The sequence below is a fragment of the Macaca nemestrina genome, chromosome 3, assembly GCF_043159975.1.
Source record: "Macaca nemestrina isolate mMacNem1 chromosome 3, mMacNem.hap1, whole genome shotgun sequence".
Lineage (NCBI taxonomy): Eukaryota > Metazoa > Chordata > Mammalia > Primates > Cercopithecidae > Macaca > Macaca nemestrina.
In genome coordinates, this window is record NC_092127.1 from 44,926,665 (window position 1) to 44,951,517 (window position 24,853).

The 24,853-nt window shown below is 38.1% G+C and overlaps 1 long non-coding RNA gene across 1 annotated transcript in view; it reads left to right on the forward strand.

Annotated features, from left to right (window-relative positions):
• LOC139362316 (uncharacterized) overlaps positions 1-24,853 on the forward strand; it is an 84,619-nt gene that overhangs the window by 23,039 nt on the left and 36,727 nt on the right. Inside the window, exon 3 of the long non-coding RNA XR_011620931.1 lies at positions 1,827-1,917. This is a non-coding gene — a long non-coding RNA (uncharacterized lncRNA). The remainder of the gene's footprint in view (positions 1-1,826; positions 1,918-24,853) is intronic.

The window sequence follows — 24,853 nt, forward strand, 5'->3', positions numbered from 1 at the left end:
GGCACTCCCCAGTGAGATGAACCCAGTACCTCAGTTGATAATGCAGAAATCACCGGTCTTCTGTGTCACTCGCGCTGCGAGCTCTTCTGTATGTTTTCTTTTTACTTTCTTAATAGTGTCCTTTGGGGAGTCCTAGCCAAAGCATTCAGGCAAGGCCAAGAAATAAAGGACACCCCAATTGGAAAATAGGAAGTCAAATTATCTCTGTTTGCTGATGATATTATCTTACATCTAGAAAACCCTATATACTCCTCTAAAAGACTCCTAGGTCTGAAAAATGAATTAGTAAAGTCTCAAGTTACAAGATTAATATGTTTGTGAATTAGTACCACTGCTACACACCAACAATGATCAAGCAGAGAATGAAATCAAGAACTCAATCCTTTATACAATAGCTACAAAAACAAAACAAAATAAAATACCCAGGAATATACTTAATGAAGGAGGTGAAAGATCTCTACCAAGAGAACTACAAAACACTGCTGAAGAAATCATAGATAACACAAATACATGGATTGGAAAAATCAATATTGTGAAAATGACCACACTGCCCAAAGCATCTATAGATTCAATGCAATTCCTATCATAATGCTAACATCATTTTTCACAGAATTAGAAAAAGCAATCCTAAGATTCACATGGAACCAAAAAAGAGTCCAAATAGGGAAAGCAATCCTGTGCAAAAAGAACAAATCTGGAGACATTGCATTAGCCCACTTCAAATTATACTACAAGGCTACAGTAACCCAAACAGCATGGTACTGGTATAAAGGCAGATAACTAGGCCAATGGAACAGAATAGAGAACACATAAATAAAGCCAAATAGTTACAACCAACTGATCTTGGAAAAAGCAATACAGAAACATAAATTGGGGAAAAGATTTCCTATTCAAATGGTACTGGAAAAATTGGAGAGCCACATTGGAGAAATGAAACTATCCCCATCTCTCACCATATACCAAAATTAACTTAAGATGAATTAAAGACTTTAAGTCTTAAAACCTAAAAATTCTATAAGAAAACCTTGAAAAACATTTCTGGACATTGGCTTAGGCAAATGATTTATGACTAAGACCCTAAAAGCAAATGCAGCAAAACAAAAACAAATAAATGGGAACTAATTAAAGTAAAAAGGCTCTGCATAGTGAAAGAAATAATTATCAGATTAGATCAGCAGCTTATGGAATGGGAGAAAATGTTTATAAATTATGCATCTGACAAAGGACTAATATCCAGAGTCTACAAGGAACTCAAACATATCAGCAAGAAAAAAAAATCATTAAAAAGTGGCAAATGACACAAATAGACATTTCTCAAAAGAAGATACACACATGGCTAACAAACATATCAGAAAATGTTCAACATCACTAATCATCAGGGAAATGCAAATTAAAACCACAATGAGATACCACCTTACCACAGCCAAAGTGGCTATTATTAAAAAGTAAAAAAAACATAGATGTTGGCGTGGATGTGCTGAAAAGGGAATGCTTATATACTTTTGGTGAGAATGTAAATTAGTACAGCCTCTATGCAAAACAGTATGAATATTTCTGAGAAAACTAAAATAGATCTACCATGCAACCCAGCAATCCCACTACTGGGTATCTACCCAAAGGAAAATAAGTCACTCTATTAAAAAGATACCTGCATGCATATGTTTATCACAACACAATTCCCAATTGCAAACATATGAAACCAACCTAAGTGCCTAACAACTAATAAGTGGTTAAGGAAAATGTGATATATATGTGTGTATATATATACACACACACAATGGAATACTTCTCAGCTATAAAAATTTATAAAATAATTTCTTTTGCAGTAACTTGGATGGAACTGGAGTCCATTATCCTAAGTGAGATAACTCAGGAATCAAAAACCAAATACCACATGTTTTCACTTAGAAGTGGGAGGTAAGTTATGGGTGTGCAAAGGCATACAGAGTGGTATAATAAATATTTGAGATTCAGAAGAGGGGAAGCTGGGAGGCAAATGATGAAAAACTACCTATTGGGTACAATGTACACTATTTGGGTGATGGATGCACTAAAATCCCAGACCTCGCCACCATGCAATTCATCCATGTAACCAGAAACCACTTTTACTCCTAAAGCTATTTTTAAAAAGTGTCCTTTGGAGCACAAGAGTTTTAATTTTGATGAAGTACAGATTATCTTTTTGTGGTGGAAGTGTGCTTATGCTTTTAGTGTCACTTTTAATAAATCATTGCCTTATCCAAGTTCAGGGTTTTCCCCAATGTTTTCTCCTGAAAGTTTTATAATTTTATCTTTTGCATTTAGGTTTTTGATTCATATTGAGTTGGCTTTTGCATATAGTATGAAACAGAGGTTTATTTATGGACTTTCAGATCTATATGTCTACCCTTATCCTAGTGCAACAATATATACTTGAGAGCATCAAATATATATATGCTAGTACCACATTGTATGTATGTACCCCTATGCTAGTATCACCCTATATCCATATTATCTATCTATCTATCCATCTATTTATCTATCTATCATCTATCTATCTATAGTAAGGAATTGGCTCCCAAGATTATAGAGATTGAGAACTCACATGGTCTTCTACCTACAACCTGCAGACCCAGGAAAGCCATTGGTGTAATTTAGTCCAAGGCCAAAGCCTGAGAACCAGGAGTTGATTATGTAACTCCTGGTCCAAGGGCAGGAGAAGATGATGTGAGATGTCCCAGATGAAGCAGTGACGCACGAAAAAAGGAGGCCAATTCTTCCTTCTTCTGCCTTTTGTTCTATTTAGACCCTCAATGGATTGAATGATACTCAACCACATTTAGGAGAACAATGTACTTTACTGAGCCCTCCAATTCAAATGTTAATTTCATCAGGGAACACCCTCACAGATGCACCAAGAAATAATGCTTAGTCTGGGTACTTCATTGTCCATTCCAGCTGACATATAAAATTAACCATCATAATGTCAATTGAAATGATCTTGTCATTTTTGTCTTTTATTCTATTAATATGGTATATCTCATTGATTAATTTTTGTATGTTGAACAAAGTTTGCATTTCTGGAATAAATCTCACTTGATATTGGTGAATAATCCTTGTTATATATTGCTAGACTCAATTTACTAGTATTTTCCAGAGGATTTTTGTCTCTATGTCATAAAATATATTAGTCCATAGTTTTCTTGTGATATCTTTGTGTGGTTTTGGTATTAGAGTAATATCAATTTCATAGTATAAATTAGACAGTGTTCCATCCTCTTCTATTTTTTGAGAGAGTGTATGAGGGAGTAATGTTCTTTAAACATTTTGGTAGAATTTATCACTGGAGTCATCTCTGTGCATTACTTTGTGCAAAGTTTGTGATTACTAATTAAATATCTTTACTTATTATAGGTCTATTCAGATTTATATTCTCTCTTGAGTCAGTTTTGTTAATTTATGTTTTTCTAGAAATTTGTCCATTTCATCTAGGTCATCTAATTTGTTGGCACATAATTGTTCATATCGAAAAAATGGTATCAAGGAGACAGGACTAATGTGCGGCTCCCACTTGGACAGACAGAAGAGCATGTGGAGACTCACACAGTGAACTTTTGCCCCAAGAACCACTGCAGGAACGTAGTAGGAAAACTAAAAGAATTCACAGACCCTTTGAAAGAAGTGGCTTGCCACTACAGACTCCATGAGACAGCTGAAAAACTGTGAGTTCTTAAAGTGTAAGTGGGGAAGAGCCCGCCTTCAAACACACATCCCCATTGGGGAGCCTGAAAATCCAGATTATTGGAGAAGGATTTAACCCTACCTAGAGCTGAAAAGAATTTAGAGAGCTGAGAGAAATATAAAAGCAGAAAAAGTAGAAAAAAGCCCTGTAGGCACTCTCAGTTCCCAGCTTGAGTCCAGGGAAGCCATTCCTGGCTTTATCTCACAGGGGTCTATGGGGAAAGCAGCCAGCAGAATTGGGGAGGGGCCATAGGATTAAGAAAGCTATAGCTAAACTTTGTAATAATTTTGACTGAACACAAATTTTCCTGAGCAGAATCTGGGGGTTGGGGGGTGAATGGGAAGTACAGATACCAACACAGAAACCACAGCCCACAGCATGGCAGGTGGGTTGTGCTGCTTTCTCAGTGGGGAGGCTTGTAGCCTGGTGCAAGATCTCAGCCTTGCTCACCAGCTGCCTGGATATAAACTCAGTGCTATTGGTGGGGCATCGCAGGAGTGAGACTGGCCTTACTGGTTGCATGGGAGCTGGCTAAGGCCTGTCACTGCTGGTTTTCCCCCACTTCACTGGTGACCTATATGATGCAGCAAAGGCAGCCATAATCCACCTGGGGACATAGCTCCATTGGCCTGAGAACCATTTCCCACCCCCCACAGTGACCACAGCAAACCTTGCCCAAGGATGGTCTGAGCTAAGACCTGCCTAACCCTGCCCCAACTGGATGTTTTTTCTCTATCTGCCTGGTAGCTGAAGACAAATGACAAACTCTTGGGAGCTCTATGGGTCTGCCCATTGCCTGAGAAATGTGACTACTTATCCTGGCCAATGTAGAGCAAACTTATATCTCCCTCCTACTACCACAGCTTGTGCTCTCTTGAAAACACCACCTCCTGGCTGGAGACCAATCAACTGAAGTCATTACAGCAACTCAGAACAGAACAACCATGATCCAAAGGAGAAAACAATAGCTAATTCCACTGCCTGTAACACCCTGGCTAACCAGTGGTCTTGAGTATGTCCATGTGACAACTTCACTAATAGCATAACAAACATTCAAGGAAACCAGCACGCTAAACAAAACTACAATCAAGGGTTCCCACAGATCCCACTTTACTCCTGTCACCTCCACTGGAGTAGATGCTGGTCCATGGCTGAGAGATCTTAAGATGGATCACATCACAGGATTCTTTGCAGACATTCCCCAGTGTCAGCTCAGAACCTGGTATGCCTGCTTGGTAACTAGACCCAGAAGAGCAATAACAATCACTGCAGTGTGGCTCTCAGGAAGTGCCATCCCTAGGGGAGGGGAGCACCACCTCAGGGGATCACCCCATGAGACAAAATAATCTGAACAGCAGCCCTTGAGTTCCATATCTTTTCACTGAAAGTCTACTCATATGAGAAGGCACCAGAAAAGGAATTCTGGCAATATGCAAAAACAAGATTTATAGCACCCCCAAAGATCACGCTTCGGATCTTTGTGATCCAAACCAAGGAATAAATCCAAACCAAGGAGAAGTTTCTGAACTGTCAGATAAAGAATTCAGAAGGTTGATTTTTAAGCTACTCAAAGAGGTACCAGGGAAAGGTAAAAACCAACTTAAAGAAATTTAAAAAATGGATGTGGATGAAAAAGTATCCAGAGAAATAGATATCATAGAGAAAAGACAATGAAAACTCTGGAAATGAAAGACACACTTAGAGAAATGCAAAATACATTGAAAATTTTAACAATGGAATAAAACAAGTAGAAGAAAGAACTTCAGAACTCAAAGACAAGGCTTTCAAATTAACCCAATCTGAAAAAGATAAACGAAAAAGAATTTTAAAAATGAATAAAGCCTCCAAGAAATTTGGCTTATGTTAAGTGACCAAACATAAGAACAATTGGTGTTCATGAGGAAGAAGAGAAATCTAAAAGTTTGGAAAACTTATTTGAGGAAACAATCAAGAAAAACTTCCCTGATCTTGTTGGAAATCTAGAAATTCAAATACAAGAAGCTCAAAGAACACCCGTGAAATTCATCGCAAAAAGATTATCACCTAGGCGTATAGTCATCAGGTTATCTAAAGTCAAGATGAAGGAAATAATTTTAAGAGCTGTGAGGCAAAAGCATCAAGTAACCTATTTAAAAAAAAATTAGATTAACAGCAGATTTTTCAGCAGAAATCCTAGGGATTGGGATTCTATCTTTAGCTTCCTTAAACTATATATATATATAGTTTTTCCCTCTCTTCCTTCATTCCTGGTTTCTTTCATGTCAAATAAACATTTATTTAGTGATATGGTTTGGCTGTGTCCCCACCCAAATATCAACTTGAATTTTATCTCCCAGAATTCCCATGTGTTGTGGGAGGCACCAAAGGAGTGGTAATTGAATTATGGAGGCTGGTCTTTCCCATGCTATTCTTGTGATAGTGAATACGTCTCACAAGATCTGATGGGTTTATCAGGGGTTTCCACTTTTGCTTATTCCTCAGTTTCTCTTGCCACCAGCATGTAAGAAGTCCCTTTCACCTCCCACCATGATTCTGAGGCTTCCCAGCCATGTGGAACTCTAAGTCCAATTAAACCTCTTTTGCTTCCTAGTCTCAGGTATATCTTTATCAGCAGCATGAAAATGGACTAATACATTTAGTGTACCAGTAAATTTCGTTATAATTTCTCTTCATATATATTGTCCAGTTACATTCCTAGTGGCTTCCCTGGGTATTACTACTAACATCTTAAATTTTAACAATCTAGTTCGGATTAATACCAATTTAATTTCAATAATATACAAAAATATACTTCCATATAATTGTTTTCTCTTCCCTTTTTGTGCTATTTTCATACAAAATGCATCTTTATCACTGCATGCATATGAACATAGATTTAAAATCACTTCTTTATGCAATTCTCTTTTAAATAAGAGAGAAGGAAGGCACTGAGAATGGGTAGAGGGAGATGTAGAAGCTGGGCTGAAGAAGGAGAAAGTTAGAAACCCTGTGCAGGTCTACTAAATACTGGGGACTAATTTTTGGATCACAACAGCTCCAGGAGAATGGGTGAGTTGAACTGGCAAGGAGCAACTCACTCTCACCGTAAGTCTCTGGAACACCAGTAGGAGAAGGCCCTTTGATGACCACAGATGCTCAAATTGGCAGGAAAAGCTGCTTAGAGAAATAGTAGGAGTGGTAAGCTAGCTGATATGCAGCCCAGAGGGTTTGATACAGGGGATTCTGTAGTGGAGCATGGCCAGGGACAGCCATCCCCTTTAGGCTCAACTTGCTCCTGTAGGAGACTTTAGCCTTAGGGAAACCGTTCAACCTAATTTCTGAAGGGCAGTCTTGCCCATCAGACAGGGCTGGTCCAACCTGAGTGCCCCTTGGTTGACTGGCCTCTCCCCGGGCCCCAACTAGACATTGCCTGCTTGCAGGGTAGTCTTGGGTGCCTTGGGGCCCCACACCATAGCTTCTGCATTGACAGACCATGCCTGAACAGTGGAGAGCTCCAGCAAGGTGGTCCCTATGGCCACACACCAGCTCATCTAGTCTCTCCCCATACTGTAGCTTTGCATGGAGCCCATGGCAACTCGTCACGTTACTTTGCTGGTACATGTCTGTGTGGACAGGTTTTGCTTTCCTTGCCCCGTCCGCGTGTGGGAGTGCAGTCTGCTCCCCCTGCTGACTGCTTGCTGACTGCCATTGCAGTCCTTCCCCCTGCTGACTGACATTGCAGACAAGGCCTTGGCAAGCACAGAGTCAACAAGCCTCACCCATGCCAGTACTCTGCCATTGTGCTAACTTAGTGAGTGTAGAGAATGGTTGATCCTCCCTCAACCTGAGTGATTATTCCTGCTTGCAGGGTACAGAGAAGGCACCCAGACCCACACCCACCAGCACCTCGCCCCTGAGCCAATACCACCTCCAGTGTGACTGCACAGTCTCTCCAGCAGGGGACCCCATGGACTTCCCACTCCCAGCTGGATTGTCTCTGCCATGTGCGGAATGCCTGCAGGGAGGCAGGCAACTTGGTGTTCATTAGCACTTTGCCACAGCTGCCACAATTCACTCCCTGTCTTCCTTTACCCTGAGTGCAGTGGGTTCCAAACATGAGAAGCCCAGAGAACAAAGTCAGGAACCACGACAAGTCTTCCAGAGTTAGAGCACACAGTTCAGAAGTTGGGAGCTGAGCGTTGGCCCCCTAACATCTTCCAGAAACAAATACAATTGGCGGAATCCACTTTAGACCACAGTCAAACCCTCAAGGTCGTCAAATAGGATGAAGTAAAAAACAATCCATCCAGAGGTCAGTAACCTCAAAGATTGAAAGAACACAAATCCATAAAGATAAGTAAGAATGAGCACAAGAACTCTGACAACTCAAAAAGCCAGAGTACCTTATTTCCTCCAAATGACTGCATCACTTCTCCAGCAAGGTCTCTGAAGTGAGTAGAGATGGATGAAGTGACAGAAATAGAATTCAGAATATGGATAGGAATGAAGATCACTGAATAACAGGAGTACATTGAAGCCCAATTCAAGGAAGCTAAGAATTATGCTAAAGCAGTGTAGGAGGTGACAAGCAAAATAACCAGTACAGAAAAGAATGTAACTGGTCTGATAGAGCTGAAAAATGCACTACAAAAATTTCTTCATGCAATTACAAGAATTAATAGCAGACTAGACCAAGCAGAAGAAAGAATCTTAGAGCCCGAAGACTGGCTTTCTGAAACAAGACAGTCAGATAAGAATATTTAAAAAAACGAGAAGAAATGAACAAAACCTCTGAGAAACATGGAATTATGCAAAGAGATTAAATCTATGAATCATGGGTGTCCCTGAAAGAGGTGGGGATAATGAAACCAACTTGGAAAACATACTTCAGGATATCATCCATGAGAACTTCTCCAACCTAGAGAGAGGCCAACATTCAAATTCAGGAAATGCAGAGAATCCCAGTAAGATACTTAACAAGATGAACGTCCCCAAGACAGATAATCATCAGATTATCCAAGGTCAAAATGAAAGGAAAAAATATTAAAGACAGCTAGAGAGAAAGGTCAGATCACCTACAAAGGGAAGTCCATCAGACTAACAGCGAATCTCTCTGTAGAAATCCTACAAGCCAGAAGAGATTGGGGTGGGCAATATTCAACATTCTTAAAAGAAATTCCAACCCAGAATTTCATATCTGGCCAAACTAAGTTTCATAGGCAAAGAAGAAATAAGATTCTTTTCAGACAAGCAAATACTGAGGAAATTCATTACCACCAGACTTGCTTTACAAGAGCTTCTGAAGGAGGCACTAAATATGGAAAGAAAAGACTATTACAAGCCACTACACAAAAACACTGAAGTACACAGACCAGTGACACAATACAACACAACAATCGTATAATCAAGTCTGCAAAATAGCTAACATCATGATGACAGGATCAAATCCACATATATCAATACTGACTTTGAATGAAAAAGGACTATATGATCTAATTAAAAGGCACAGAGTAGCAAGCTAGATAAAGAACCCAGACCCATTTTGTATGCTGTCTTCAAGAGATCCATCTCACAAGCAATGACATGCCTAGGCTCAAAATAAAGGAATGAAGGAAAATCTACCAAGCAAATGAAAAATAGAATAATGCAGATGTTGCAATTCTAGTTTCTGACACAATAGATTTTAAACTAACAAAGATGAAGAGAGACAAAAGCACTACATAATAATGAAAGGTTCAATTCAACAAGAAAATCTAACTGTCCTAACTATGTATATACCCAACACAGGAGCACCCAGATTCATAAAAGCAAGTTCTTAGAGATTCCTAAACAATAATAATAACAATAGTGGGCGACTTTAACACCTTACTGGCAATATTAGACAGATCATCAAGACAGAAAATTAATGAAGATATTCAGGACCTGAACTCAGCACTTGGAACTGATAGACAAATGGAAGTGATAGACATTTATGGAACTCTCCACCCCAAAACAAGAGAATATACATTTTTCTCATTGCCACATGGCACATACTCTACAGTCAATCACATAAACTTAACAATCTGCATCTATTGAGATAATCATGTGATTTTTGTTTTTAGTTCTGTTTATGTTATGAATCACATTTATTAATTTTGTGTATGTTGAACCAATCTTACATCCTAGGGACAAAGCCTACTTGATCACGGTTGATCACGGTGGATAAGCTTGATGTTGTGCTGCTGGGTTTGGTTTGCCAGTATTTGGTTGAGCATTTTTGCATTGATGTTCATCGAGGATATTGACCTGAAGTTTTCTTTTTTTGTTGCATCTCTGCCAGGTTCTGGTATCAAGATGACTCTGACCTCATAGCATGAGTTGGAGAGTAGATGCAGGAAAGTCTTTTTTTCAATAATTACTATAGTATTTAATAAATGTTGTGATTAAAGAGCATGAAGAACATGGCTAAAAAAGGGTATACCTTGCACTAGGAAATACTTGTACATTTGTATTAACTAGTGCTTTGTGTTCCATTTCTGTTAAAGTCTATCTTCTCATCTTCTTTTGTGTGGCCAAAAAACCACGATATCTGCTAAAAAGAAAAATATATTTGGTTTGGATGAAGGAGTCTTATTTAAATTGTTTATATACAAATAATTCTACTGGTAATTTAGTATTCCCATTTGTGATATTTTTTTCAGTTCTATAGTGAAACAAATGATTACAAATAGTTCAAATATTATGTAGCCCAACAATAGAGCTTGTTTAAGATAGTTAATAGGATACAGTTTTCTAGGATCTCTTTATATAGATCTGATACTGAAAGCAGGGAAAAATTACATATACAATCCAAAATCTGGATTAGTATTTAGAGACTGACGATTATATTTTCCTCTATGGAAACTAAGAAAATCATTCTAGCATTTTTAAGCTGACTTGAACATTTATCTTTTGTGGATACTTAAATATTCAAGATCTCTATTGCACATCACTTTTTGTCATGCAAATAAACTGGAACAGTATCAGCTTTCTATTTTAAATAGATTCAAAGAAGCTGCACAAGATAGCTTACAAAACTAAGAGTATTATTCATTTTCTGTATCATGTAATAATCTATGTTATTGACAACATGCCTATGGCTAAATTAAATTGGCATTGGAATTTGAGGCAAGTGAGTTTCTTGTAGAGCAGCCATCTTAACTCCAAGCACACCATAGGACTCAATGGCTTTCTGAGTAATCATGTCTGTATTAGCCATGATACATCTATTGACTTGAAGTTTAGTCTTGTTTTATTGAATCTGTAATTCTAGGTTGATCCTCCTGATTATTTCCCCAATCTATCTTCCAAACTGTGTTTTCCATTTTAGTCATTGGCAGCTCCATCATTTTTGTTGTTCAGGTAAAAATCTTTTGAGTCATTATTGATTTATTTCTCTCTCTTAGACCCAGTCTATCAACAAATCTTCTTAGCTCTAATTTCAAAATTTATCCAAAATCCAATCTCTGCTTTCTACCTCTATGCTACTATTCTAGACCGAGTTACTCTCATCTCTTGCTTGGATTATTAGTCCCTCACCTGGTCTTTCTGTTTCTGTCCTTCATACGAGTGATTTGTTAAAACAGATCAGTTTATGTCATCTCTTCACTTAAGATTCTCGGTGATGAGTTCTTTACCCCACACAGAGTAAAAGTCTAATTAGTGTAATACTATACCAGGTTATACAGGGTCTGGCCTCTCACTCCCTCGCAGACTGCATCTTCTATTTGCTCTTTCTACTCAGTTATGGTCACACTGGCTACTTTGCTGTTCTTGATCACACCTGCTCACTCCTGCTCCTGCATTTTTTAAATTATTATTATACTTTAAGTTATAGGGTACATGTGCACAACATGCAGGTTTGTTACATATGTATACATGTGCCATGTTAGTATGCTGCATTCATTAACTTGTCATTTACATTAGGTATATCTCCTAATGCTATCCCACCCCCTCCCCAACCCTATGACAGGACCCAGTGTGTGATGTTTCCCACCCTGTGTTCAAGTGTTCTCATTGTTCAAATCCCACTATGAGTGAGAACATGCAGTGTTTGGTTTTCTGTCCTTGCAATAGTTTGCTCAGAATGATGGTTTCCACCTTCATCCATGTCCCTACAAAGGACAAGAACTCATCCTTTTTTATGGCTGCATAGTATTCCATGGTGTATGTGTGCCACATTTTCTTAATGCAGTCTATCATTGATGGACATTTGGGTTGGTTTCAAGTGTTTTCTATTGTGAATAGTGCCACAATAAACATACATGTGCATGTGTCTTTATAGCAGCATGATTTATAATCCTTTGGGTATATACCAAGGAATGGGATGTCTGGGTCAAATGGTATTTCTAGTTCTAGATCCTTGAGGAATCACCACGCTGTCTTTCACAATGGTTGAACTAGTTTACAGTCCCACCAACAGTGTAAAAGTGTTCCTATTTCTCCACATCCTCTCCAGCACCTGTTGTTTCCTGACTTTTTAATGATCGCCATTCTGCTTGGTGTGAGATGGTATCTCATTGTGGTTTTGATTTGCATTTCTCTGATGGCCAGTGATGATGAGCATTTTATCATGTGTCTGTTGACTGTGTAAATGTCTTCTTTTGAGAGGTGTCTGTTCATATCCTTTGCCTATTTTTGATGGGATTGTTTGATTTTTTTCTTGTAAATTTGTTTAAATTCTTTGTAGATTCTGGATATTAGCACTCTGTCAGATGAGTAGATTGCAAAAATTTTCTCCCATTCTGTAGGTTGCCTGTTCACTCTGATGGTAGTTTCTTTTGCTGTGCAGAAGCTCTTTAGTTTAATTAGATCCCATTTGTCTCTTTTGGCTTTTGTTGCCATTGCTTTTGGTGTTTTAGTCATGAAGTCTTTGCCCATGCCTATGCCCTGAATGGTATTGCCTACATTTTCTTCTAAGATTTTTATGGTTTTAGGTCTAACATTTAAGTCTTTAATCCATCTTGAATTCATTTTTGTATAAGGTATAAGGAAGGGATCCAGTTTCATCTTTCTACATATGGCTAACCAGTTTTCCCAGCACCATTTATTACATAGGGAATCCTTTCCCTATTTCTTGTTTTTGTCAGGATTGTCAAAGATCAGATGGTTGTAGATGTGTGGTATAATTTCCTAGGGCTCTATTCTGTTCCATTGGTCTATAGCTCTGTTTTGGTACCAGTACCATGCTGTTTTGGTTACTGTAGCCTTGTAGTATAGTTTGAATTCAGGTAGCGTGATGCCTCCAGCTTTGTTCTTTTGGCTTAGGGTTGTCTTGGCTATGTGGGCTCTTTTTTGGTTCCATATGAACTTTAAAGTAGTTTTTTCCAGTTCTGTGAAAAAAGTCCTTGGTAGCTTGATGGGGATGGCATTGAATCTATAAATTACCCTGGACAGTGTGGCCATTTTCACGATATTGATTCTTCCAACCCTTGAGCATGGAATGCTCTTCCATTTGTTTATGTCCTCTTTTATTTCACTGAGCAGTGGTTTGTAGTTCTCCTTGAAGAGGTCCTTCACATCCCTTGTAAGTTGGATTCCTAGATATTTTATTCTCTTTGAAGCAACTATGAATGGGAGTTCACTCATATTTGGCTCTCTGTCTGTTATTGGTGTATAGGAATGCTTGTGATTTTTGCACATTGATTTTGTGTCCTGAGATTTTGCTGAAGTTGCTTATAAGCTTCAGGAGATTTTGAGCTGAGATGATGGGGTTTTCTAAATATACAATCATGTCATCTGCCAACAGTGACAATTTGACTTCCTTTTTTCCTAATTGAATACCCTTTATTTCTTTCTCCTGCCTGATTGCCCTGGCCAGAACTTCCAACACTATGTTGAACAGGAGTGGTGAGAGAGGGCATCCCTGTCATGTGCCAGTTTTCAAAGGGAATGCTTCCAGTTTTTTCCCATTCAGTATGATATTGACTGTGGGTTTGTCATAAATAGCTCTTATGATTTTGAGATATGTTCCATCAATACCTAGTTTATTGAGAGTTTTTATAGCATGAAGGGCTGTTGAATTTTGTTGAAGGCCTTTTCTGCATCTATTGGGATAGTCATGTGGTTTTTGTCTTTGGTTCTGTTTATATGATGGATTACGTTTATTGATTTGCACATGTTGAACCAGCCTTGCATCCCAGGAATGAGGCCAACTTGATTGTGGTGGATAAGCTTTTAAATGTGCTGCTGGATTCAGTTTGTCAGTATTTTATTGAGGATTTTTGCATCGATGTTCATCAGGGATATTGGTCTAAAGTTTTCTGTTTTTTGTTGTGTCTCTGCCAGGCTTTGGTATCAGGATGATGCTGGCCTCATAAGATGAGTTAGGGAGGATTCCTTCTTTTTCTATTTATAGGAATAGTTTCAGAAGGAATAGTACCAGCTCCTCTTTGTACCTCTGGTAGAATTTGGCTGTGAATCTGTCTGGTCCTGGACTTTTTTTGGTTGGTAGGCTATTAATTATTGCCTCAATTTCAGAGCCTGTTACTGGTCTATTCAGGGATTCAACTTCTTCCTGGTTTAGTCTTAGGAAGGTGTATGTGTCCAGGAATGTATCCATTTCTTCTAGGTTTTCCAGTTCATTTGCGTAGAGGTGTTTATAGTATTCTCTGTTGGTAGTTGTGGATCGGTGGTGATATCCCCTTTATCATTTTTTATTGTGTCTATTTGATTCTTCTCTCTTTTCTGCTTTATTGGTCTTGCTAGTGTTCTATCAATTTTGTTGATCTTTTCAAAAAACCAACTCCTGGATTCACTGATGTTTTGAAGGGTTTTTTGTGTCTCTACCTCCTTCAGTTCTGCTCTGATCTTAGTTATTTCTTGCCTTCTGCTAGTTTTTGAATTTGTTTGCTCTTACTTCTCTAGTTCTTTTAATTGTGATATTAGGGTATCAATTTTAGATCTTTCCTGCTTTCTCTTGTTGGCATTTAGTGCTCTAAATTTCCCTCTACACACTGCTTTAAATGTGTCCCAGAGATTCTGGTATGTTATGTCTTTGTTCTCACTGGTTTCAAAGAACATCTTTATTTCTACCTTCATTTCGTTATTTACCCAGTAGTCATTCAGAAGCAGATTGTTCAGTTTCCATGTAGTTGTGTGGTTTTGAGTGAGTTTCTTAATCCTGAGTTCTAATTTGATTGCACTGTGTTCTGACAGTTTGTTATAATTTCTGTTTGTTTACATTTTCTGAGGAATGCTTTACTTCCAACTAAGTGGTCAATTTTGGAATAAGTGTGTGTGGTGCTGAGAAGAATGTATATTCTGTTGATTTGGGGTAGAGAGTTCTGTAGATGTCTATTAGGTCAGCTTGGTTCAGAGCTGAGTTCAATTCCTACGTATGCTGGTAACTTTCTGTCTCGGTGATCTATCTGATGTTGACAAGGGCATGTTAAAGTTTCTTATTATTATTTTGTGGGAGTCTAAGTGTCTTTGTAGGTCTCTAAGGACTTGCTTTATGAATCTGGGTGCTCCTGTATTGGGTGCATATATATTTAGGATTGTTAGCTCTTCTCGTTGAATTGATCCCTTTACCATTATGGAATGGCCTTCTTTGTCTCTTTTGAATTTTGTTGGTTTAAAGTCTGTTTTATCAGAGACTAGAATTGCAACCCCTGCTTCTTTTTGTTTTCCATTTGCTTGGAAGATCTTCCTCCATCCCTTTATTTTGAGTCTATATGTGTCTCTTCACGTGAGATGGGTCTCCTGAATACAGCACACTGATGGGTCTTGACTCTTGATCCAATTTGCCAGTCTGTGTCTTTTAATTGGAGCATTTAGCCCATTTACATTTAAGGTTAGTATTGTTATGTGTGAATTTGATCCTGCCATTATGATATTAACTGGTTATTTTGCCTGTTAGTTGTTGCAGTTTCTTCCTAGCATCGATGGTCTTACAATTTGGTGTGTTTTTGCAGTGACTGGTACCGGTTGTTCCTTTCCATGTTTAATGCTTCCTTCAGGAGCTCTTGTAAGATAAGCCTGGTGGTGACAAAATCTCTCAGCATTTGCTTGTCTGTAAAGTATTTTATTTCTCCTTCACTTATGAAGTTTAGTTTGGCTGGATATGAAATTCTGGGTTTAAAATTCTTTTCTTTAAGAATGTTGAATATTGGCCCCCAGTCTCTTCTGTCTTGTAGAGTTTCTGCTGAGAGATCCGCTATTTAGTCTGATGGGCTTCCCTTTGTGGATAACCTGTCCTTTCTCATTGGCTGCCCTTAACATTTTTCTTTCATTTCAACTTTGGTGAATCTGACATTTACGTGTCTTGGAGTTGCTCTTCTCAAGGAGTATCTTTGTGGTATTCTCTGTATTTCCTGAATTTGAGTGTTGGCCTTCCTTGCTAGGTTGGGGAAGTTCTCCTGGATAATATCCTGGAGTGTTTTCCAACTTGGTTCCATTCTCCCCATCACTTTCATGTACACCAATCAGACGTTGATTTGGCCTGTTCACATAGTCCCATATTTCTTGGAGGTTTTGTTCGTTTCTTGTTACTCCTTTTTCTCTAAAGTTTCCTTCTCACTTCATTTCATTCATTTGATCTTCAGTCACTGATACCCTTTCTTCCACTTGATCAAATTGGCTACTGAAGCTTGTGCATGCATCACGTAGTTCTTGTGCCATGGTTTTCAGCTCCATTAGGTCGTTTAAGGTCTTCTCTATCTAGTTAGCCATTCATGTAATCTTTTTTCAAGGTTTTTAGCTTCTTTGCAATGGGTTCAAATATCCTCCTTTAGCTCCAAGAAGTTTGTTATTACCGATCATCTGAAACCTACTTCTGTCAACTCATCAAAGTCATTCTCAGTCCAGCTTTGTTCCATTGCTGGTGAGGAGCTGCATTTCTTTGGAGGAGAAGAGGTGCTCCGAGTTTTAGAATTTTCAACTTTTCTGCTTAGGTTTCTCCCCATCTTTGTGGTTTTATCTATCTTTGGTCTTTGATGATGGTGATTTACAGATGGGGTTTTGGTGTGAATGTCCTTTCTGTTTGTTACTTTTCCTTCTAACAGTCAGGACCCTCAGATGCAGGTTGGTTGGAATTTGCTGGAGGTCCACTCCAGAACCTCTTTGCCTGGGTATCACCAGCGGAGGCTGCAGAACAGCAAATATTGCAGAATGATAAATGTTGCTGCCTGATCCTTCTTCTGGAAGCTTCGTCTCAGAGGGGCACCCAGCTGTATGAGGTGTCAGTCGGCCGCACTGGGAGCTGTCTCCCAGTTAGGCTACTCGGGGGTCAGGGACCCACTTGAGGAGGCAGTCTGTCCATTCTCGGATCTCAGACTCTGTGCTGGGAGAACCACTACTCTTTTCAAAGCTGTGAGACTGGGATTTTTAAGTATGCAGAAGTTTCTGCTGCCTTTTGTTCAGCTATGCCCTGCCCCCAGAGATGGAGACTACAGAGGCAGGCAGGCAGGCCTCCTTGAGCTGCGGTGGCCTCCACCGAGTTCGAGCTTCCTGGCCGCTTTGTTTACGTACTCAAGCCTCAGCAGTGGCGGATGCCCCTCCCCCCACCTCACTGCTGCCTTGCAGTTTGATCTCAGACAGCTGCACTAGCAGTGAGTGAGGCTTCGTGGGTGTGGGACCCTCCGAGTCAGACATGGGATATAATCTCCTGTTGTACTGTTTGCTAAGACTGTTGGAAAAGTGCAGTATTTGGGTGGGAGTGTCCCAATTTTCCAGGTACAGTCTGTGACGGCTTCCTTTGGCTAGGAAAGGGAATTCCCAGACCCCTTGCACTTCCTGGGTGAGGCAATGCCCCACCCTGGTTTGGCTCACGCTCCATGGGCTGCACCCACTGTCCAACAAGCCCCAGTGAGATGAACCCAGTACCTCAATTGGAAATGCAGAAATCACCCATCTTCTGCGTTACTCACACTGAGAGCTATAGACTGGAGCTGTTCCTATTCAGCCATTTTGGAATCCAAAAAGTCTTTTGATAAAATTCCACACGATTTCATGTTAAAAATTCTCAATAAAGTAGGTATTGAAGGAGTATATCTGAAAAGAATAAGAGCCATCTGTGATTAACACATGGCTAAGATTATACTGAATGGGCAAAAGCTGGCAGCATTGCCTTGAAAACTGACACAAGACAAGGATGCCCTCTTTCACCACTCCTATTCAACATAGTATTGGAAGTCATGGTCAGGGCAATCAGGCAAGAAAAAGAAATAAAGGTCATTCAAGTAGGAAGAGAGGAAATCAAACTGTTCCTGTTGGCAGACAACTTGATTCTATATGTAGAAAACTTACTAGTCTCAGCTCAAAAGCTTCTTAAACTGATAAACAACTTTAGCAAAGTCTCAGGATCCAAAATCAATATGCAAAAATCACCAATATTCCTATATATCAGCAACAGTCAAGCCAAGAGCCAAATCAGGAACATGATGCCATTCAAAATTGCCACAAAAAAGTTTAAAATGACTAGGAGTACAGTTAACAAGAGAGGTGAAGATCTCTACAAGGAGAACCACAAAACACTGCTCAAAGAAATCAGAGATTACACAAAGGGAAAAATATTTCATGCTTATGGAAAAGAAGGATAAATATTGTAAAAATGGCCATACTGCTCAAAGCATTTATAGATTCAATGATATTCCTATTAAACTACCATTGAGATTCTTGACAGAATTAGGAAAAAAACTATTTTAAAATTCACGTGGAACCAAAAAACACAGCCTAAATAGCCAAAGCAATCCTAAGGAAAAAAAAAAAAACACACACACACACACACACAGAAAAACAAAAAACAAAGCTGGAGGCATCATGCTACCCAACTTCAAACTATACTACAGGACTATAGGACCAAAACAACTGGTACTAGTACAAAAACAGATGCATAGTCCAATGGAACAGAATAGAGAACCCAGTAATAAGGTAGCACAACTATAGCCATGTGATCTTTGGCAAACCTGACAAAAACAAGCAATGGGGAAAGAATTCCCTACTCAATAAATGGTGCTATGGTAACCAGCTAGCCATATGCAGAAGGTAGAAACTAGACCTCTTTCTTACACTACATACAAAATTTAAATATATATATATATATTTATTTATTTATACAAAAATTAACTCAAGATGGAATAAAGACCCAAATGTAAAACCCAAAACTATAAAAACCCTGGAAGGCAATCTAGGCAATAACATTCAGGACATAGGAACAGACAAAGATTTCATGGTGTAGATGCCAAAAGCAATTGCAATGAAAGCAAAAGTTGACAAATGGAATCTAATAAAATTAAAGAGCTTCTGCACAGCAAAGGAAACTCTCAACAGAGTGAACAGATAACCTACATAATTGAAAAAAGTTTTGTAATGCATGGATATGACAAAGGTCCAATATCCAGCATCTGTAAGCAACTTAAGCAAATTAACAAGCAAAAACCAATCCCATTAAAAAGTGGGCAAAGGACTTGAAAAGACACTTTTCAAAAGAAGACATACAATCACATGAAAAAAAGCTCAACGTCATTGATCATTAGAGAAATGCAAATCAAAACCAAAATGAGATACCATCTGACACCAGTCAGAATGGTTATTATTAAAAAGTCAAAAAATAACAGATGCTGGCAGAGTTTGAAGAGAAAGGAACACTTATACACTGTTGTTGGGAATGTAAATTAGTTCAACCATTGTAGAAAGCAGCATGACGATGCCTCAGAGTACTAAAGACAGAAATACCATTTGACCAAGAAATTCCATTACTGGGTACATACCCAAACGAACATAAATTATTCTATTACAAAGACACATACATGTGTATGTTTATTGCAGTATTATTCACCATAGTGAAGACATGGAATCAACCTAAATGCCCATCAAAGATAGACTGGATAGAGAAAATGTGCTACATATACATTGTGGTACATGGACTACTTCACAGCCATAAAAAATAATGAGATTACATCCTTTGCAGGAACATGGATGGAGCTGGAGGCCATCATTCTTAGCAAACTAACATAGGAACAGAAAACCAAATACTGCATGTTCTCACTCATAAGTGTGAGATAAATGATGGGAACGCATGGACATGCAGAGGGGAACAACACACACTGGAGCCTTTTGGAGGGTGAGGGTTGAGAGGAAGGAAAGGATCAGGATAAATAACTAATGGGTACTAGGCTTAATACCTGGGTGATGAAATAATCTGTACAACAAACTTCCATGACACAAGTTTACCTATATAACAAACCTGCACATGTACCCCTGAACTGAAAATAAACATTAAAAAATGGGTGAAGAAAACCAAATTACAAACAAAAATCCATGTATTCTTTTAGTTTTACCTATGTAACTATCCTTACCAGTGCTCATTTTTTCTGCAAATGGATTTGAGTTGCCATCTGGATTCCTTTAATTTCACCCTGAAGAACCCCCTTTAGTATATTTTGTAGTGTAGGTCTCAGATTCTTATATTGGTTTCTCATTTACTTCCTTTAGAAAGGAGACAGTGTAATCATATAGTTATGAAAATTGTTAGGAAAGAATGATAAAATGATATAACAATAATTAGATTTCACATTCTTTTGGAAATACAGTAGGTCTTTTATTACAAATATATTTCACATTCTTTGGACATATTGTAGTTCCTTTATTTTGAACCAGTTTTAAAGATTCTCTGTTTTTAAAACTTTAAAAAACATGTTTTTCTGTTAGAGTGATGGAAAAACTCTTCTTGAATGTAGCAATACAAATAATTAAATTATAAAAAGCACTTTGGTCTCAAATTATGAAATAAATTCTTTGTGAAATCAAATCTGGATCTGTAAACAATGGTGTTTGTTTAAAAAAACTGAACAAGTAATGGAAAGTTTGGATAAAGGCACAGAGCATAATGCTTGAATACTGAGTGGTAAGATGATCTTTCATAACTCCCTTTAAAGTGTTTTATACATATAAACTTAAACCTCACATGTGTTCATCTATAGATCATTTATCCACAAGTGTCTGTCACTAGATCATTTACCCCAGAGACAGGAGATTCAATTGAAGATGTAACTAATGGGATCTGGAATCATAGCTTTCTAACAGAAGCAAATGTTATTTCCCTTTGAATAGCCTTGGGCTTTTAGAAAGAGCTAATAGGCGTTTTCCTAGGACCATATGCACTTACCTATGGACAAAGAAGACTCTAAAATAGTCTTTGGCTAATAGTAACTGTGTTTAGTGACACTGTATTATAGAAACATCTCCATTTGCAGTGTGTAGTAATTCCCACACCTTTCTTGCTTTGGTCGCTCCAAGACACTCATGTTTTCTTAGCCAGGTAGGCAGGGAGGCAAGTCTATTCCTTCAGGTCACTGAGGAATTGATTGCTGTCATAATATATCTGTTGGTATAATTGGTACCAACCATGCAATATTGATCTTACTCAAGAATTGAATTTTGATCAAAGTTGTTCTGGGGAGTTTTCTCTCAGCATGACTCATCAGGAAGTTTTCTTAGAAACTTAGTGGCTATCTGTGAGGTCTGGCCACTAATGATCTATCTTCTTGTTGAGGCAAGATTTTTTATCTCAGCCAACTAAAGAAACTCCTTCTATAAAGAGTTTTTCTGCTGCGTCTTTGGAGGATTAAGTGCCCTCTGCAAGGAGAAGCTGGTATGGGTCTGGTTTATTTCTTAATTCTGAGGAATCCATTTTGAAAACTATCAACTAAAGTAGATTAGCAAAAGCTATTTTTGGATTCTACGCATAGCTCCCAGTGCTTAAACGCAAGTCTTTCCTACCTTGAATATGATACATTTGAACAAGGAAACTAAAATGACTCATTTGATTAATCTTAACACTTTATGAAAATTAGTTTCAAAATATGATTTTTGAGGGAGAGTGTGTTGATAGAGGAGCTGTTTTTGTAGGGTCTTTCCATTTGGCAGGTTACCTGAGGACTAGTTTATTTACTTCTTCCACTAGGTGGCAGGACTTTTAAGCAATGTTGCAAATGTGTCCCAGAAAGTCCTCTTGAAACAGAGAAGTTAGAATTGTCAACATTTGATACAGGTCAGGAAGTTTAACTTTCTTATGCTCCTGGGCTTCTGTGATTACCTTGCTCCACATTTCTCCCCATAATGCAGTTTATTTTTCCAGGCAAATAATGCATTAAAAATGTGTTTTCACGTTTGGTGTCGTGTCACAATTGCAGAAGTGATTTTATTCTCAGATCTTTGACTGAAACATCTGTGATATCTTATTTTCAGGAGGAAAGAGAGGTGCATTATAGATTTTGAAATATCAAAAGACATTTCCATTTTCATTTTCATCTAAAATGGCCATGGAGGAGGATGGACTGTTGGTGTTGTTAGGACACGGTTGGAGTGTTTCGACCTGAATAGAATGAAAATACGTAAAAAGAAATAAAAGGAATGGTATTAAGATGTGGCAAATACAAATGTAGAAGAAAGTCAATTGCTTCTATGAATTAGGATCTTGTGAATTATTGGGTCCAAATTATGTTTTGCTACATTTTCGTTAGTGAATAATGGCCTTTTTGGCTTATGATTCAATGTGAGTGGCATTTGGGGTGATCTTGGCTAATTGAGAAATTAGTCAAGATGCTTTTGAAATCATGTCATCAAATACAAGTGAAAAATATTTTCCTAGCTATCTGAAAATAAACTTGTGAAAAATGAAAGGGTCAAATTGCCATAAACCCTTTGGTTTTTGTTATGGGCAGTTGTGAAAAGCATCACTCACTCTCAGATAACTGGAGCTTGAGTTACATGAAATAAGCCTTTGGAATTAAGTTAATGGGTGGTCTTTACTTTAGTTTGTTACTCTGGCACTTGGGTACCAATACTTAATATTCATGATTAAATCCAAGGAGAAAAATGCTTAAAATTACAACCTCCTTTTGTGTTTGGAGAAGAATCTCATTTCAGCCAAACTTTTTATTTAACCAACATGTTTTAACTCTCCTTAGTGGAGAAGGGGTAGAGTTCCAAGTACTATTAAATGTTTACCTTTGGTTTACTTGCTGTGGAGTGTGACAACTTTGCAGATGTGTTTCCAATACAAAAAGACAAGGAAACTGCTTTTCTCTCTCTCAACACAGAATCTCACAAAAGCCTGTGTAGTGCAGATAGAGCTGTCAGAAACATTCAGGCACAGAAACTCCCCAAACATGTAATCAATTGTCTCCTAGGTGGCTCCTGTGAATGATTGGCTTTCACAGACAGGTGCTTTTATTTATAAATACATCCTGTGAAGACAGCCAAAGGTGCAAGGTGTTCTTCCTGTCAGGGTGAGTGACGGGTACAGTATGAGGAGTAAATGAGTGGGATAGTGGGGAGTTGAAAGCTGAGCTGTTCTAATCCCTTGGAGCAGGACACCTGGAAGCTCCTCCTGCTTCTTCCCTTTCACAGCCCCTGGTTTTGCTAGATATACGAGGGTGGAGGGAAGTATATAAACAGTGTATTTATGTGGATGGGGGATGGAATGAGGGGGATGTTTGGGGAGTTTAATCCCAGCCAGGAGCACCAAAAAGGTGCCAGGGGTGGTTCTTTGATTTTCACTTTAGTGGCCTTTACACTGTATGCATGCTTTTGACTCACTGCCCTGATGGCCATGCCTCTACTTGCTGGCTCTTTGGTCCTTGAAACTCTCTAGGTTAAAGCCAGAGTGCAGTAGGGAAATGTTATTTGAAAAGAACGGCCAGTGTGATAAGGCCATCTCAGTAAGATGTGTAATCTCTTTGGCAACTTTTGAAGCATTGGTTGTGTCTTCCACAAGAAAGACCATACATTACTCTCTTGCAAAATAAGAATATTCTTTTCTCCCTTATTTTGAATTTATGTCAGTACTCATCAAATTTAATAATTTGTGCTTGACAGTTTAAATTTTATACTTACCTGACTCTGTATGTACTTTATCTAGAGTAAAGAAACCTGACTTAGATACTGTTAATAACTGAATCTTTTCTATGAGGCAAAGTACAGTATACATATACTCATGTGTTATAGAGGAAAGACTTTGGAATTATACACATTTGGTTTAAATTTCTATTCCAACATTTATTACATATGTGACTTTGAATAAGTTATTAAACTTTATGCCTTGGTTTTCTACCTCTGTTGAAAGAGGATATTAATATCTTCCTTTTAGTGCTGTGATATTAGATGAAGCAATGAATGTTAAACATGAAGCATTCATTCAAATATAGAGATAGGCTCAATGCATGCTAGTTACTTCCTTCCACAGTCTATGGTAGAGTCTGTTTCAAAACAAAGATTAAGCATGAAGTCATGCTTTCAAAATGTTACCTTCTTGGCCAATTTTTAACCATTGTAGAAAAAGTTTCCTTAGATGCATTTAAGTTTTCTGCTAATGGCACACTCTCCTGGAAGAAATTCTGGGCAGAGAAAAAGGCAGTTAAAGACAATGTTTGGTGAAGGAGAAAAAATAGAAACGTGAGTAGTGTTGTAATTCAGTTTTTTGTTCCAGTCATGTGATTTTTTTTTTCATTAATACCCATCTCTAGACATATGAGTATGTGCCTTTCTCCACACATGACAACTATTTTTGAAGACATTAATGTACTCCTGTCTGCCTATTTGATAGAAATATAATTGCAGGAATAATAAAATCAGAATATTAAAGCTGCAAGAGACTATTCTTGTTTTTGCATTGATACTTAATAGATGTGCATGTTTTGGGGCACGTGATAATTTAATACATTCATATAATTTGTAAAGTTCAAATCAATGTTACTGGGATATCTTTCACTTTAAATATTTGTCTTTTCTTTATGCTAGAATATTAAAATCATTCCTTTCTAGTTATTTCAAAATATACAATAGATTATTGTAAACTCTAATTACCCTACTGATCTATCAAACACTAGGTCTTATTTCTTCCATCAAACTGTGTATTTGTATCCACTAATCAAACTCTCTTCATGCCCTTCTCCCTTAACCCTTCCCAGCCTCTGGTAACCACGAATCTACTCTATCTTCATGAGATCCACTTTTTTATCTTCCACATATGAATGAACACATGCAATATTTGTCTTCTAGTACTTGACTTATTTCACTTAACATAATGACACATTTCTATTCACGTTGCTGCAGATGGCAAGATTTCATTCTTTTTTATGGCTGAATAATTTTCCATTGAGCATATACACCACATTTTCTTTATCCATTCAC